This window comes from Ambystoma mexicanum, chromosome 13 (assembly GCF_040938575.1).
Source record: "Ambystoma mexicanum isolate Mex_15411 chromosome 13, UKY_AmexF1_1, whole genome shotgun sequence".
Taxonomy (NCBI): Eukaryota; Metazoa; Chordata; class Amphibia; order Caudata; family Ambystomatidae; genus Ambystoma; species Ambystoma mexicanum.
The window spans coordinates 203,364,986-203,375,026 of NC_090938.1; positions in this window are offsets into that span (position 1 = coordinate 203,364,986).

Below are 10,041 nucleotides of genomic sequence, written 5' to 3' on the forward strand. Positions count from 1 at the left end.
CAGGAAAAAGCGCACTAGAAGTGCAAGATTTATTCACGCCTAGAAATGATACTGCCTTGGCACCAGTGCATGCTTCCTTCACATACTGATCAGGGTCCACAAACGGGTGTGCATGCTTCAATCGCACACTCGTGGACACTCATGGACACTCACTTTCTCTCACACACACGCACACAGACACATGCAATACTGTTTCAGGGCTATTGATGTATAAGTAGCAGTGCACATAAGTATAAGCAGCAGTGCACATAAGTATAACATGCATTTGTCGGACCATGGATACATTACCTCATTACCAGCAATACTGCAAATGCAATAGGTAGGTTAAAAGCATCCACTCACACACAGTGTTTGTGTAGCAGAGTTCAAGGTCATTATAAACGAGTCACAGCAATAAGCGCGTTAGAAGTGCAAGATTTATTCATGGAGAGAACCGATTCTGCCTTGGCACCAGTGCATGCTTCCTTGCCACACTGATCAGGTTCCACACACAGGTGCGCGATCTTCAATCGTACACTCATGGACACTCACTCTCACTCACTCTCTCTCACACACACACATATGCACACAGACACATGCAATACTGTTTCAGGGCTATTGATGTATAAGTAGCAGTGCACATAAGTATAAGCAGCAGTGCACATAAGTATAACATGCATTTGTCGGACCATGGATACATTACCCCATTACCAGCAATACTGCAAATGCAATAGGTAGGTTAAAAGCATCCACTCACACACAGTGTTTGTGTAGCAGAGTTCAAGGTCATTATAAACGAGTCACAGCAATAAGCGCGTTAGAAGTGCAAGATTTATTCATGTAGAGAACCGATTCTGCCTTGGCACCAGTGCATGCTTCCTTGCCACACTGATCAGGTTCCACACACAGGTGCGCGATCTTCAATCCTACACTCATGGACACTCACTCTCACTCACTCTCTCTCACACACACACATATGCACACAGACACATGCAATACTGTTTCAGGGCTATTGATGTATAAGTAGCAGTGCACATAAGTATAAGCAGCAGTGCACATAAGTATAACATGCATTTGTCGGACCATGGATACATTACCCCATTACCAGCAATACTGCAAATGCAATAGGTAGGTTAAAAGCATCCACTCACACACAGTGTTTGTGTAGCAGAGTTCAAGGTCATTATAAACGAGTCACAGCAATAAGCGCGTTAGAAGTGCAAGATTTATTCATGGAGAGAACCGATTCTGCCTTGGCACCAGTGCATGCTTCCTTGCCACACTGATCAGGTTCCACACACAGGTGCGCGATCTTCAATCGTACACTCATGGACACTCACTCTCACTCACTCTCTCTCACACACACACATATGCACACAGACACATGCAATACTGTTTCAGGGCTATTGATGTATAAGTAGCAGTGCACATAAGTATAAGCAGCAGTGCACATAAGTATAACATGCATTTGTCGGACCATGGATACATTACCCCATTACCAGCAATACTGCAAATGCAATAGGTAGGTTAAAAGCATCCACTCACACACAGTGTTTGTGTAGCAGAGTTCAAGGTCATTATAAACGAGTCACAGCAATAAGCACGTTAGAAGTGCAAGATTTATTCATGTAGAGAACCGATTCTGCCTTGGCACCAGTGCATGCTTCCTTGCCACACTGATCAGGTTCCACACACAGGTGCGCGATCTTCAATCGTACACTCATGGACACTCACTCTCACTCACTCTCTCTCACACACACACATATGCACACAGACAAATGCAATACTGTTCCAGGGCCAGTGCTGCATAAGCAGCAGTTCACATAAGTATAGCATGCATTTGTTGGAACATGTATACATATTTGTCAATTTGTATGTATGGGGTAATATATCTTCCATAAAAGAAAATGGACCAAAACAGGTTTTCACTCGTGTAGGCTGGGTGATGTGGATACTTCCGCTAACTATGGCAAATGAGAGAGTGCAAGTGAGTGGGAGAGTGAGGAAGAGGGAGTGAGGGGTTAACAGATTAAAACTCTGAGAGCTCTTCACATTTAAGCCCCTCCACTCAGCTGCCCATGTACACATTGTGCATGTACATGGAGAGCAAACAGAGAAGTACCATTTGATGGAATACTTCTTTAAAAGTGGACGTGTGTGTGTGTGTGTGTGTGTGTGTGATGACCAAAGCTGCAATTTATTTGAAGTATTGAACGTGGTAAAGATAACAGCATGGGGCAGATACAGCTGTAGTTCGAGCACACGCCCATGTAAATGAACCTCAGTACAACCCGAGGCAATTCATTTATTTTATTTATTTGCATTTTTAAAGCGCTCACACAGCCCGCGGGCATCGAGCCGCTGTTACAGGAATCATTTTTTTTTTTTGTTGCGTAATAGTTTTTTTTTTGTCTTAGTTGCGTATTTATAATGCGCTTAAATACCGAGAGGTTTCTTTTTTTTAAACTTTTATTTTTGGTTTTTTTGAATTAACAAACAACTTCTCACCCACATTAGGGTGGAATTAGCCTAGCGATGTTTCCCTACCTCCCCCCTTCTCCCCCCCCGCCTCTTGACCACCCATTACCACAGTGACCAGACCGGATCTCTGAGTATGCAACCAGTTCTACGTTTTAGTATGAGAAGTGAGACACCTCTAACTGTTAACAAGGAAAGGGTCCTTCTTTATTGAGAGTTGACTGGGGAGGTCGGGGTACTCTCGGCCTCTTTCATCAGGAATATGACTAGTGGTCCCCAGATGTCTGGCGGGCGCGCATGTTGCGGTAGAAGCTTAACGAAATCTGTTTCGACATCTTGGCAGTAAAGAATGTCTTTGCGCCAGGCGGTGACTGTTGGGAGAGGACCGCGGCCCCAGGCCATAGCGACTCTTCTACGTGCTAGTGTCAGCAGAATGCCTGCTAGTTTTCTTGTAGCTTTCAGTAGTCTGGTCATGCCTAGTAGAGCTGCTGTGTTGGCTGGATGAACTGATTCTCCAATTATCGCACTCGTAGTCTCCAGCACCTGGGACCAGAACAAAGCCAGCTTAGGGCAGTCCCATGCCAGATGGACGAAGTTTGCTGAGGTCTTCCCACACCTCACACATTTTAAAGTTGATTCTGGGTGCTGCTTGTTCGCTTTGGCTGGCGTATAGTATATTTGGTGCAGATAGTTGAAATGGACTAGCTTGAGCCGAGTATTAAGAGCGATTTTCTGGGTTTGTTTGAGGATGAAAGACCAGTCGGCATTGGAGAAGGTTATACCTAGGGCTGTTTCCCATCTGATCTTGGCTCGGGACTCAACGGGAGCTGTGTCCATTATGATGGTTCTGTAGATCTGTGAGAGTAATCTTCCCTCGCCCTGAGTTTGTATTACAGAATGTAGGAGCTGCCATGTCTGAGGTTGCTGTGGGAAGTTGGGAAGGATTGCCTGCAGAGTGTGGCGGGTTCTAAAGTAAATGAAGATGTCCAGCGATGTTGTGCCGCCTTTTTCCTTTGCTTGATCGGGGGTTAGGAAACCATCTTTGGTGAATAGTTCTCCCAGAGTTTTAATTTGGAGTTTCTCTAGCCATTGGAGGTACACTTTTTCAGTAGTTAAAGGGATCCCTGGTATGAATTTTGCAGGAAGGAGTGGTGAATATCTAGTTTGAACATTGTATTTTTGCGCTAGGATTTTCCATATTTTATATGTTGTTAACACAACATTCATGGTGTTGTTGGGGACAGGGATCCCGCCAAAGATGACTGCTCTCAGTAAGTACGGTGTCGCCAGAGCTCTCTCTATTTGTACGTGCGGTCTGATTGTGTGTGTGGGGTACCAGTGGCTAAGGAATTGCGCCTGTGCAGCCCAATAATATTTTTCAAGATCTGGGAGTGCTAGGCCACCGCTCATTACCGGGAGGGTTAGTATGGAATGTGCCACTCTGGCGGGGCTTCCCAGCCCAAAGCAGATCCAGGACCAGACTCCTCAGTTTCCTCAGGAAGGGTTGTGGAAGTAGAATGGGAATGTTGGAGAAGAGATATAGAAGTTTTGGCAATATCACCATCTTGACTAGGGAAGCTCTTCCCCATAAGGTCAACGGTAGGGTTTTCCAGCGGGCCACTTTTTCTAGTAGAGATTTGACTACTTCTTCATAGTTGTCTTGGAACACTTCATGGTGATTCAGCGACATTTGTATGCCTAGGTATCGTACTTTGGATGTCTTCCAGGTGAGATGGAAATCGTCTTTGAATGGATTGGTCATCGGGGTTAGCGGGAAAACAATTGATTTTGTTTGATTAATTTTCAAGCCTGAGGCAGCCCCGAATTTGATTACCTCCCTCATGACAGGATTTAGATTGTCAATGGGGTCTCGTATGAATAAGACTACGTCATCTGCGTACAAAGAGATGATGAGTTTGTGTGGGCCAATGGCCAGACCTCTGTGTTGTCTATGTTCACGTAGGTTGGAGGCTAAGGGTTCCATTACCAGGGCGAATAGTAGAGCTGACAATGGGCAACCCTGTCTGGTACCTCGTTGCAAGTTGATGGTGGACGATTTTGCTGTCCCTACTATTATATTGGCTGTAGGGTTAGTGTATAGCAGGGATACCAGTTTGATGAAACGAGCCCCCAGGCCCATCCTGGTTAACACCGAAAACATGAATGGCCACTCCACAGAGTCAAATGCTTTTTCAGCGTCGAGTAGAAGAGCAATTGCTTGTTGGGACGGGTTCAGCGCTTCTATGACTCCGAATAGTCTCCTAATGCCAAAGGTGGTGTTACGGCCAGGTATGAATCCTGCCTGGTCTGCAAGAACCAGAGCTGGCATTAGCGGCATCAACCTATTTGTAAGGATCTTAGCCAAGATCTTGTTGTCGAGGTTTAAAAGTGAGATGGGACGATAGGACGCGCAGTTATCAGGTGGTTTGTCTGCTTTATGTAGAAGTATAACGTTGGCTTCACACATGGTCTGCGGGAGGGAGCCTTTTTCCAGGGCTTCCTTGTATACATCAGCTAGAAGGGGAGCAAGGGTATGCGCAAATGCCTTATAAAATTCCCCGGTTAGGCCATCAGGGCCGGGGGCTTTGGAGTTCGGGAGAGTTTTGATTGCTTCAATAATTTCATCTGGGGAGATTAGCTCGTTGAGGGGCTCCCTCAGATGGGATTCGACCCAGTATAGCTCGGTGTCTTCCAAGTATCTTAGTGGAGCTTCTGTACCCTCGGAGTGTTGGGTGCTATACAGATTTTGGTAAAAGTGTCTGAACTCCTCTGCCATGCTCGCGTCTGTGTGTGACATTTCTCCCAGTGAGTTGCGAATCCCCTCTATAGGTGTTGGTTTGCGGTCAGCTCTTATCAATCTTGCCAGTAGTGCTCCGGGTTTTTGCCCTTCACCATATTGTCTGACCAGGGTCTCGCGATGCAGAAATTTTAATTCGCGCTCGGCTAGTGTATTAAACTTAAGTAATTCTTCCTTCAGGGTGGCTTTCGTTTTAGGATCGTCCGTGTCCCTGACCTGATGTTCGAGGTCTTTGAGTCGGTCTTCACAGGTTTTGATCTCGCGTCTGATGAGCTTAATAATACCGTTCTCCTTGGCTTGGCACACTCCCCTTGTGAAGCATTTCAGTGATTCCCACAGCGAACTGGTGGAGGGGACCGAGCCGACATTGGCTTCAAGAAATATCTCGATTTCTTCTTTCAGTTCAGTTGAGAATACTGTGTCTTGCATAGATCCCGTCTTGAAGCGCCATCGCTGCAGTCTGGACACTGGTTGGGAGGGGAGAAGGCTGAGGGTTACTGGTGAATGGTCTGACAAAGTTCGTGGTAATATGTGGCAGGGGCCACTTTGTAGAGGGCCATTTCTGGATGTGAACAGGTAGTCGATACGGGAGCTGGTGTTATGAACCGCTGAATGGAAGGTGTAGTCTCTCAGGTCTCCGTTGGCCGTTCTCCATGCGTCACTTAAATCAAAGGCTCTGCAGAGTTCTGTTATTTGCATGCCGGCCTTAGAGGTCTGTTGTGACGTGGCATGTGATCTGTCTCTGGTCGGGTCTATGACAGTGTTCATGTCGCCACCCCAGACCACCGTTGATTGTTCAAGTGAGGAGAGCTGAGATAGTACCCAGCCGAAGTTATCTGGTCCGTCCACGTTGGGGGCAAATACCGAGAGGTTTCTAAGTGCAGACCCGGGGATCGAACCTGTGTTGCTTCGTGTGGTCTTGCTTCCAAGGCAAACACGTTGCCGCTCATGTTTATAACTAAGTATAGAACCACATCAAAGAACTAAGAGTGTGCAGCACCTGGCCCTGGGGTAATGCTTAAAGGATTTCCAAAGCAACTTAAGCAGCCTTTTCGACTTTAACAAGATCACCTGTCAGAGATAATATGATATGATATGTTATTTATAACGCGCTTAATACCAGAGGTTTCTAAGCACGGGCCCGGGGATTGAACCTATGGTGCCTCATGTCGTCTTGTTTCCAAGGCGAGCACGTTGCCCCTGAGCTATCCTCCTGAGCCAAAAGTGCATCCATAACTTCGGTGTGTATTTTAACATAATGCATCGTGTGTGTAAGTGTAAAAGAATCAACTGGGGTATATTTGAACTCCAGGGGGACATTCTGGGATGCTGGCTAGCATACGCACACATATGCTATGTTATGTTAAAGGATATTTATACAGCGCACTATCACTACCAGAGTGTTCCCCTGGCGCTCTGGCGGATCGGAAAGGGAATGAGGGTGGTGTGGGTTAGTAGGGCTGAGCAGGATAAGAGCAAGGGAGCTGTGATGTGCTGTTGAGAGCATCTGTTCGGTTAACACCGTTCGCTGAGCATAAGTGTGCTTTCCGGTTGGTTGCCGTCATGTGCTTTTGTGGGCACGATAGAATACCAGATTTGCCCCAAGAACATCGCCTCTCACCTCGTTGAAATGTAAGCCACACCAAGATGGCATTTGGCACATGATGGTATAAACACTTGCATTGGGTCTATCAGCTCTGCATTTTATCCATTGCAGCCAATCAACAACTGACTCGACCACACATAAAAGACACACATAGTATGAAGACTGCCACAACAACAAAACAGACCCACTCTGGATTTATCCTGTCACACATGCCTGACACATGTAAGTCGCACAGATCAGAACCTAGGTTAAAACATATGCTTCACAGCACACTGACACACTGTACTCAAGGGGCTGGATGAGCATATGGCAATTGCAGGATTGATGCAAGTTGTAGTGATGTAGAAATCATTTTGATTGGGGGCGAGTGTGATGCACTCCCATTATCGTGATAGCGATGGAATACAGGTCCTTGGTCAAGCACTAGATGGGGCAATTCATTAAATAATCTTTTATACCGTGCTTAATACCGGAGACCAGTCTCCTCTTTACATTCTCCTCCTTAGTTTTTCACTGCACCTCCTGTTCTCATAGATCCTCTCATCATTCTCTGCCTCCTTTCTGCTCTTCTTCTATGCCTCCTTCTTTCCACTTCTATCACTCCTGCCTCCTCCCCTCTCTATCCCAGGGACTTAATTTCACCAAAATGCCAGAGGTAGTGGAAGTGACATCACATGACCCTTAACCTCTGGTGACATCACATGAAGTGATGTCCTTTGACCCCACCCCAAAGTGACATCACGGGAAGTGATGGAACACAACCTTTCGCCCCTTGAGAAAACAGGAAGTGGCATCTCATATCATTGTTGCTAAGTACACTACGAAAAATATTGTTACGATATCACTGTAATGTGATATACATTTCATACAAGAATGAATAATCATATGTATTGTTAATATCAGTGTGTATAGGCCCATATTACCAAATCACTGTGAATGCAAGCAGACGTCCAAGGCCAAATGATAATGATGTGTAATTATGTAGCACTTAAGCGCTTTATTTAGAAGAAATGTACATACAATATCACCCATCCTGTGTTGGTACACATTTATCGACCTGAGAAAGATGAAAGGCTGAGTTTGCCTTGCCGGGATTTGTACCTGCAGATCACACACACATCGCTGCAGCGAGTGCTGAACCCACTGAGCTATCTTACCGGCTATAGTTATCTTACCAGCTATAGTAAAATGAACAATTACATGTCTGAATGTTCTCAAAGTCGGAACGCAAATTACACACTATAGTGGATACCATTAAACTGGTAACTGAGATTTAACAGCAGGCCAGTTCATCTGCAGTTCTGGTGCAAAGTTGGCCACATGTCAAGCCTGCGTGAATCTACTTTTCAGGCTTCAGAGGTTGGCAAAATACAAACCATTCTGAGGGTCCATAACTGTGTATTAAAGAATTTAGAGTAGCGCAGGGAAAGCAGCGCACTCACACGGCATCCCGTAGTCTGGGCACTCGATACCTCATACATGCAAACATCCTGAACAGCATGTCAGGGAGATAGGAAAGATAGACACATTACAACAAAGAATTAATTGTTGCACAGGGAAATAAAGGGCCACTTTTTGTGCTATGGTCAAACATTTCTACACCGTTCACAAGCTTTTAGGCACAAGGATTGTGTCAAGTGACCGAGGACACCACCATGGAATGTCTTGTGATGATCGTAACAGAAACGACAGAAATAAACCTGCTATAACTGCAACTTGCAAAAAGCAAAATGCAAAGTCTGAAATGGATGCTTATTCTACTCTAAGTGCTTTTTGGAAGTTTTTGTCTGCATTGTCAATTTGAGGTGTTTAAGGACAGACTAAATCAGGGACTCACCCCCTGAAATGGGCCTGAAATAAAACTTTAATGAGTCTAGCAATTATTGTATAGAATGTGACCCCTGGTGACCCACCAAATGATGTCACTGCTCTCTCCCTAGCCTCATTATCACACCACCACGTATTCTCCTACTCTTCACATCCAACTCCTAACTCCCACACCTTTCCAAAAATCATGTTCCTTTTTATAGGACAGCATATCCTCCCACTGACACTCTGTGTGATTGCATTCAGGTGGCCTTTGTTGACACAAGTCTTTAGATTGGCTGACTCACTGTGGGACTACGAAAACACCCAGCTGTTTTTGATCCCTTGCATGCAGCAATGCAGGTGTGTGACCCAAGGTGTTAAGAGGGGTGGCTGCTATTTTGGGCTCTTTTCATAAGTGCCTGATTCCTGACAAAAAGCTGCTCTCAGTAGAACCTACCAAGGTAAGCACGTGAGCACCTGCCCTTAACATACCGCAAACAATGTCTCTGAGTGAGCCAGGATTCAACGCTCTCGTTAGGTTGTGGGGTTCGTTCCCAAAGATCCCACAGGAGGATCTACGTGGGGACTTACTGCATTGATTTGGCAACATCCACCCACTTGCGTTGTAATGGACATTAACAGGTTCTTTTGGTATTTTGGGAGGGCTGTGCGGGCTTACAAAAAACATCTTTCTCCACATGGACTACAGCAACCTCCTTATTATCACTAGGTGCCTCAACAGGACAATGTCAGAGGTCTTAAGGCCAAATGGGGGGTCAGGTCAGTACTAACATGAATGCTATGCTGGAGGAAAGTCATGCAATTCTGATTGTTTTGGACTTATCTGCAGCTTTCAACACAGTGGATTACTCTATGTTCTGTTCCTCACTCACTTATCTTGGTCTCTCTTGGGTCTCTTCACATATTTCTAGCTACTTGTGGTCTGCTGGTGGTTCTGCTCTTTCTCCAGCATTGGATCTTTCATGGATTCACATGCTTAGAATATTCCCCGTCGTCAGACTGGGACCCCTCGGTACACATATATAGCCTTTTTCAAAGGAAACTTTCAACACTTTTGTGTCCTATCTACGTCCTTCTAGGACCCGCCTACGCATGCTCCGCAGGCCGTGCTAGTATAAGAGGCCCGCCCCCGCGGCTCCCCTTCAGATTTCAACCGTCTCCAAAGTAGTGGGATCTCCTCGTGTTGTCCTACTGTTTTGTACTAGGTTGCGTCATTGGATTTCGAGTAATAATGTCCTCTGTGTCAGGTAAAGCGCTGTTCCGGCCATGCGCGACATGCGGCTTAAAAAAGGTTTACGAGGGGGACGGACATATGGACTGCATATATTGCCTCCACCCTCACCATTCGGCG